Raw genomic sequence first — 8,027 nt, forward strand, 5'->3', positions numbered from 1 at the left:
TTTAGCCACATAAGGCACTTCAAAAATCTTGTGGTGAAGTCAGTAACTGTGTGTCTAACACCGGAAAGTCTGGCACTATTTATTCCAAGACAAATTTTTTTCCTCTGGTTGCCAAGTAGATGCAACTGTGTCTTCTCTATACAGTCCATACCTCATGAGACTAGTGAGATCAATCACAGGTCAGTCAATATTACTTCAACTGCTATTTCCAGTTGATTATCCTTGACATAGAGTCTTTTGTCTTGTTCTTAGCGAGGATCTAAAAATGATTATCTGAAATGCAATCAACCATCCACGTTCCTGAACCACAAATTCGGTGAGGACCACTGCTTGAAAAATCCTCATTGTAATGGAAACAGAAAGATATTTTGAGAGATGGGAAATAAAAGTATGAAAACTTTGTGCAAAATATTATTGGGAATCCAAATAAATGCTGTTTAATTAAACTCATCATTATTTCTCGTTGATGAATCTTTGCTTTAATTGCTTCCCCATCTGGCAATAGCCTCTAGCAATGTGTAAATTTTTTCATGTATAGTGCAGGAGTATATAAACCAGGGAAAGGACAAGCTCTCTGTCTATGCAGTCCAGCCTACTGTTTTGTGGAACAGTGGCAGCACAGTCCACGTGTTACATGGTGATGCCATAGTAAAACATTCAGACTCAGTGTTTCCCAGAAGAATACGAGAAAACATACAATGAGCAGAAGAAAAATATAGGTGGAAAAGGATGTCTTTTTTCCTCAAACACTGAAACTCAGCAGCAGAGTTTGACTCTGCCCTGAACAACACCCCATCCATTCTATGTGGAATCACTGGGCTGCTTGTCAGGCCAGAGTGAGCTGCTATTTTTTATTATGAAGTAAAGATTTCCTTTTAAACTCTTTTAAAAACATGAAAATGCAGAGGGGAGCCTGAACTCAACTCTGTCTCTCTCACAACTTAAGTGATGGAGCTACTGCTATATTCATATTTCAGGAGCCAAGGCTGAGAAAACTTAAACCAGTAATGTAACTAGTGTTTTATTAAATGCTAACCTTAGATTTCCTAAAGGAAGCTCTGAGTGCCTCTTCAACAGGATGGGAGAAGAGGACTCAAAATTACATCTTGATTTTGCGCACATATAAAATTAATTGGCTTAATTTTATCTCAGCCCATCCAAACACTGTAGAAAGTAGAATGCTAGGTTTACTTTCCTGGCTATCAGATAAAAGGTAATCAAAGCTGGTGTTTAGTGAAAGTAGCTTTGAGCAATATTACTTCAAACACAAAGCACATAACATCTGGCCATCTGCTTAAGAGAATTTTCTTTGTCTACCACTAAGCCAATTAGGCAGAGTGTTTTGGTGATCATTGCCCAGGATCTTGACACATTTGGGAATTATCATGTGATAGTCTATACCATTCATCTCACTTGTTTGTATATCATATTCTCACATTCAAATGTGGAAAACAAAATATGCTTTTGAATCACGTGCTACTGGATAGACATACCTGTAAATTGCAAAACCTCAGTTTAATGTCACTTGTGCTGAAGGAACTGGCTCATTTTGTAGCTAGTTAGACACATGGCACAGTGATCCTAAAATGTGCATTATATTCACCAGGCATGCCTCATTCGTATGTGGCATCTTTGCCATTGAGGTGAATGTTTCTTTGGAAAGGCTGCCCCTGTTGTGAATATTAGTGGGACAGTGGGATTAATGGCATGCAGCTCACTTCTCAGGGGGCATTTTAAAGACTCTGAGAAAAGACTTATTGTCAGTTAATGGAAACAAAGCCCTATTGGAAAGAAAGTCCTCAAAAATGTAAAGCCTAATGATTATAGATGGCATTGCAGGAAATATATTAAAGACGCATAAAACTCCTGGTGTTGTAGCCTCTCCTGCTAAGTGATGCTATAAAACTATAAATCTCTAACCTTACCTATTGCTCTTGCACAGCATTTCTGAGCAGTTTTCCTCTGCCCATCAGGCAGAGGTTATTAGTTACTGTTTCTGAATGTCCAGCTGCACAGAGATTTTAGAAAGTTGAGCCTTTGAGGTACTGCATACAGATAACTAAATATATGTTATAATATTCTCCATTAAGCACGTAGTACAGTATAGCTGTGTCAGTATGAAAGCTCTAATTTCATCTCTAGCTTCTTCCATCTTCCCTGCATTAGCTTTTGAACTGTTGATGGCATCACAGGAAGTTATTGAGAAGCAGACAGTATTCTATGATGCAGTGACATGTCATTTTGTCTTTATGTGTAGTGAAGATCTGTGCTCATAAATGTTAAAGAATTGCCAACAAAAGAAACCAACCCCCTACTGCAATTCACAGAGAAGATACAAGGCAGACCTACAATAAAAGCATGTTTGTTCTGCTTTATCTTTCACTCTGGACTTTGACAGAAGAACAAGTCAATACATACGTGGTTCAAACGAGGAGGGGAGAGGAGAGAAGGCAGATATAACACATAGCTGGGAAGTGTAAATCTCAACATATAAATAATTCTGTAAAACCACAGCAATCAATTATAACTGCCTAGGTAAATTCCTTCATATTTTTTCACAATTTAGATACAGTTCCTTCTTATTGTGTCCCAAACATTTTTCCAGAATAATGGCTTTCAGGCAGTAGCCTTCTTGTACTCTTTCACTGAATGAAAACATAGTCCCACACAAAATTATGTCCTATCAACTCCAATGCCCTTGCACAGACAAATAAAATTACAAACCTAAGTGATCAGAACAACTGTTAATATCAAAGATGCATAAAGCAAATTTTATAAATCAGGACTCAAATAAAACACAGGATATAAAGCCAAAACTGCATTAAGATATCTCCATAAAAGTCTTTATAAGTCAAATGTAGAACAGATTATGCAGTGTATCATGAAGAAGTAGCTTTTGGAAATTAATATGCAGGAAATACAATACCCATTTCAGTGGATAAACTGCTTAAATAAAATGAATTACACCTGTTGACAGACAAACTATAATGATGGCTCCAAGATATGGGGGATTTAAAAATATATGAAGATATATGACTTCAAGCAACATACTAGGTGCTGCAAAAATAAAGGCTAGTCCACAGTAGACTGTTAAGAGAAGTAGATAAAAAGACACAGTAAAAGGGTCTCACAGAATCTGTGACAAAGATGATGGGACTTCAAGCTTCTGCATATAAAGGAAGTCCTTTCGTTCTCTTACCTTTGTACTCTTTTGTGCTTCAGGATGAAGCCGTGCATGATGCAATAAGATACCTGAAAAGAGGCACATTCTCATGAGAATTCATATGGTAAATGGCCTTTGAGGTTAAAGCTCTGAATTATAGTAGGATGCAGGAATCAGTCTTTTGTGCTTTTCCTGTGTATAAATGTTGGCACAGCAGGCTTTGAAATGCTGAGTATGTGAATAAATGATGGTTTTAAATAATCTAGCCTGAAATAGTTAAATAACAATTGTTCCCTTATTTGCTTACAATGTTACTTTAAATCAGAAGTGCTATTGAACCAGATCATTTGGCTTCTGACTCTGAGTAACTCTAGCCAAGTAAGTCCTGTTTACTTACCCATGCAGCATTATCTTCCCTCAATGTGTCCTTTAATACATTGTCATGATGTATATTGACCAGTTTGATCAAAACAGATGGTGCATGGAGTTTGGAGGCAGGTATTAAATTCTTGTATGACTGAGGAGTTTAGTTTTCCCTGATTAAAGATGGTGATGTTTATTTGTGAATGCTCCTTCCATTGCTCAGAAATTTGCTTCTACTACAGCAATTTCTTTGACTGGATAATCACATCTTTTTCAGAGGGAAGGTTTAATTATCTTAGTCAAGATGGTTTTCTCCAGTACCTTGGGGAGTATTTCTCATACATAGTGTCATGATCATCTTTATCTTTGTTTGCCTCATGAAAGGCTTTCATTTTTGAAATTCAGATTATATGAGCACACATTACATTATAAAACAAATTAAAATGCAAACTAAATGTTGCACAAATTAAGATTTTGCTCCAATTTTCACTGGTTTGGTTTGTAAATTACTGAGTTAATTTCCATTATGCCTGATTTCTTCCATGAATGAGAGAAGTATAAGGCACCTTAGGATTATATCACCTGATCACATGCCTGGCTCAGGACAAGCTACTCAGATAATTTTACCAGCCACAATCATTCTTTAAATGTTTTGAAAGAGAGCTTTTTCTGTGTAGATTCCATCCGCATATGGATTTGAATTTTGAGTTGCCAAACATCATGAATTCAAACTAGAAGGTCACTAGATCCCACCAGTTACAAATACAGGAAATAAAAATTAAATCATTTTTTTCACCTGCATCTGTGATAGTGAGACTATTTTCTGCCCAGGTCAAAAGGGGAATGCTATCTGTCTTGTTTCACTGTTTCCTGTATTTCTACCATTTTGAAACTGTTTAATCCATCAAGTAGAAACTGCTGCTCTTTGGATAGCGAGCTGCAGTACTGAGAAATTTAATATGGAACACGATAGCCTCCTAGTTATTAACATTATAATTTCTTCCAGTATTTTACTGGTTTCTTATAAATACATTTTTCTTGCAACATAGTAGTGCATTCATGGTCACGATTGTATACAGGTAGGAGTTGTTCACTTTTCTCAAACATTTGCAAGAAACATAAACAAAAAACATATGTTTCAAATATTTCGCTGAATACCTTTTTCCACTTCTGTGCATATGTTGCAGCCATTTGAGCCTTTTGCTGTTTCAAAATCCTACCACTTACTCGTGTGGTTTATGGCATACTCTTTATCTTTCTTTATTTTTTAATATGCTTTGTGCCCTAAACTGAAGAATTTTTTCCTCAACACTGACCCCCATATCTTCTCCATCTCTGTGGCTGTCACAAGAACATCAATTCCAGCTTTTAAACATATCATTAGGTGTTTTTTGCTATATTCCTTGCTGTTTGTCTGCATTGCTAATCTTTATTAACTTGGCCAGCCTGAGGGTAAACACTCTGTCTTTTGCCTAGAGAAGCAGTTGTGATTGAGTGGATGTTCCATCCATGTGGCATCTTCACTACTATTTTGTAATTCAAAACTCTCTTGCTAAGAAAGTGAAGTTTCTCTAATGCTTAGATATCTTGCTGGCTTAACATTTCAAAGTATGCTTTGTGCTATCTAGGCATTTTCATTAACTGCTAGCACGAGAGATGGGCAAAAACCCAAAAACTTCGAATCCAACTCCTCTCCTTCCTCCACACCTCTTCTTGTGGAAACTTTGGAAAGCTGAATCCAGGCACAGAGCTGAGTACTGCAAATTGGCCAAACCTAAATCCCACCTCCAGCACCTTAGGGGTTTTCAAAATCCTGATCTGAAATGTATTTCCTAGTCTTATTTTCTAAGTAATTTTTTTTTTAAGATTCTTAAAACTTGCGTATTCTTTCTTGCATGATAGTTTGTCACTTCCACATGATTTATTTTAGGTTTGCTCATGATGGTCTAAGCTTGCCTGTAGAATCTGAGTTTTGATAAGAATAAAATGAAAGTGTAATCAAATTCCATTGGCACTACAAAAGCTAAAAGCCATATAAAGAATTACCTATGATCTACTGCCATAGAAGGAAAAATAAGACAAGCCAAAAGCTTTTAAATTAGACATCCAAAGAGGTTAAAATGCATATGAGTTTTTTTGATTGATTTGGCTTTGTTTAGTCAGTAAAGTAATTTATAACTTGTACAGCTCCAACTGACTTCCAATAGGGGTGGTTCACAAAAATATAGGCTCTGTTCCTGCGGTGTTCAAAAGTAATATCATCATCCCCAACTGTTGCTCTGTAGTATCTCTAAAAAAGCAGGCTTTACATCACGAATTATGAGACTTCTAGTAATTACATGCAAACCTCTTTGTATCTGCTGTGAGTGTCTGAGCCCTTAAAGATCATGTTCTCTGGTTAATTTTTTGCTAAGAGTGAGCCTAGAAACTTTTGTGAAAAGTGAAACTCACATACTGACGATACATCTGAAGTTGGGCCTGTGATTTTAAAAACTCAACACTGACTATAAAACTGTTTATGAAGTTGCAAGAGCTGTTAGCACAGAACAGATATCTTTACTTGCTTGAAGCTCATTGCAAGATCCAGATGTCCTGTACCATAATGGAAATGTTCTGTAGTTAATGTCAATTAGCCATATGTATTTAAATGAGATTTGCTTTGATGTACTTTCTCATGGAACTTAAGGGCTGTGTAGCTACAGCCAGCTTGCATCTTCAGAAATCATGTACAATTCTGTCCTCTGTCAGCAACTTAATGTAAAATTATGGGTAAATTACTTAATCTCCCTGTATCTACAGTGCCCTGTTTGTGAAATATAAATTAATTATTTACTGCATTTTGTGCACTGCTCAGAGAGCAGGACATATATACAACCTTTAACGTAAGCTGAGATACAGTGTTAGCTGGGAGGCAAGAGGCATGGAAAGACTGGAGATAATTAAGGCTTCTTGTGCAAACTTCTGGAAGTAGATTTCAAAAGGAGCAAATAACAGCACAATAGAGGAAACTATCTTTTGAGAGGAGGAATTTGGAAGGTAAAGACTTACTTTCCAGAAAGACAATGTGAGTGACCCAGAGTCATGTGAGAGCCCACTCGTAGACAGACACTGGGATGATTCTAAAAACAGGAATCCATTTTAGTCTGCCCAAAAGGATCCTGTCCAAAAGTTGAGAGTATTAAGGGTATGGAAGAGGCACCCTGGGAACGGATTAAGCTTGAGAGAGAAACAATGTTGGAGGAATGATAGATAGGTACTTGTCTGTCTTATCTGTCTTTTCCTCTGTCAAAACAGGAGGAGGAAGCAATTTTGCATCTCCTATTGCAGAATTTCTCTATTTTGCTGTTGTAATTCAGGATCTCAAGCATTTCAGTTCAAGATGGGCTCTCCCACTAAATTGTCACACTCTTCCAATGAAAAAATCTGGACATGGTGTTAAATTGTTGTGAAAAACACTGCAAGGGTCTATAAACCTTAAGGTATTTTATTGAGATTTTAGTTGAGATTTTTCTGCTGCCAAAGGTCAAGGTCTATTATTGAAATGCAACAAGTATAGTAATTGATAAGGTGAATGGTGACAATCTAACCTAGGAAGGGGGAAGTTCTTTGTAGATCATCACTTCAGTAAGTGCAGTTAAATTCCTAGACAGAAGCAGTTCCTATATAGGAACTCCAATTGTCTCCACAATTCCCATGGAGGAAGCAACTGTCCAGCTTCAATGCTGAAAGCTCTAAATGTTTCATGTGAAGGCATCTCATCGGTCTGATTTCTGTCCAGTCAAACAAAATGGATTGAGCAGTGTTGCATATCATGCTTTTCCTGAGACTTTGCCTCACATTAGATGTAGAGGCTGATGTGGGTGCCAAAGACAGATAGATCAAAGCACATCTGTTCCAAAGTGACATCCCAGTGCTCCTGGCAACCAGTCTCTCATAAATGGCAAAGAACTGATGAATCTGAAGGCTGAACTATATATCTATTGCCCTGATAAGTGTGAATGAGGATGTTCTAACTCCTTAGAGCTATATTGTTCCTGTTGTTGTGCATTTGAGTTTTGCTTCGAGTTGGATATGTAGGTAGAGGGTTTGCATGCATTACCACTTTAGCCTTTTAGCACAGTGCTTTTGTAATCACACAGCATGTATATCTGAGTGAACTTCACCTAGGCACTCCAGAATATTGCTGTCCTTATAACTTTCATTCAAGTTTCTTTCACATCCTCTGAAGGCACACAAAGACACACACACATAAATGCAAATCCTGTCTAACTCTCCTTATAAAGCATTGGCTCCCTCCCACTTCTCACTTTCCACACTTGCACAAGCTTCCAGGTTCCCAGAAATCAATCCAGGCTTATAAGAGAAAAAATTCCAAGAAATAAAAAAGTCTCGTTGCTACAGACCTGATGGCAAAAAAGAGGTCCAACTGCCAGGGAGAGACAGGTGGCTTCTGAGTGAAAATGGTAGCGTATTCTCCCCAAGGAGATCAGCTCCGAAGTTT

This window comes from Acanthisitta chloris, unplaced genomic scaffold (genome assembly GCF_000695815.1).
Source record: "Acanthisitta chloris isolate BGI_N310 unplaced genomic scaffold, ASM69581v1 scaffold784, whole genome shotgun sequence".
Classification (NCBI taxonomy): Eukaryota; Metazoa; Chordata; class Aves; order Passeriformes; family Acanthisittidae; genus Acanthisitta; species Acanthisitta chloris.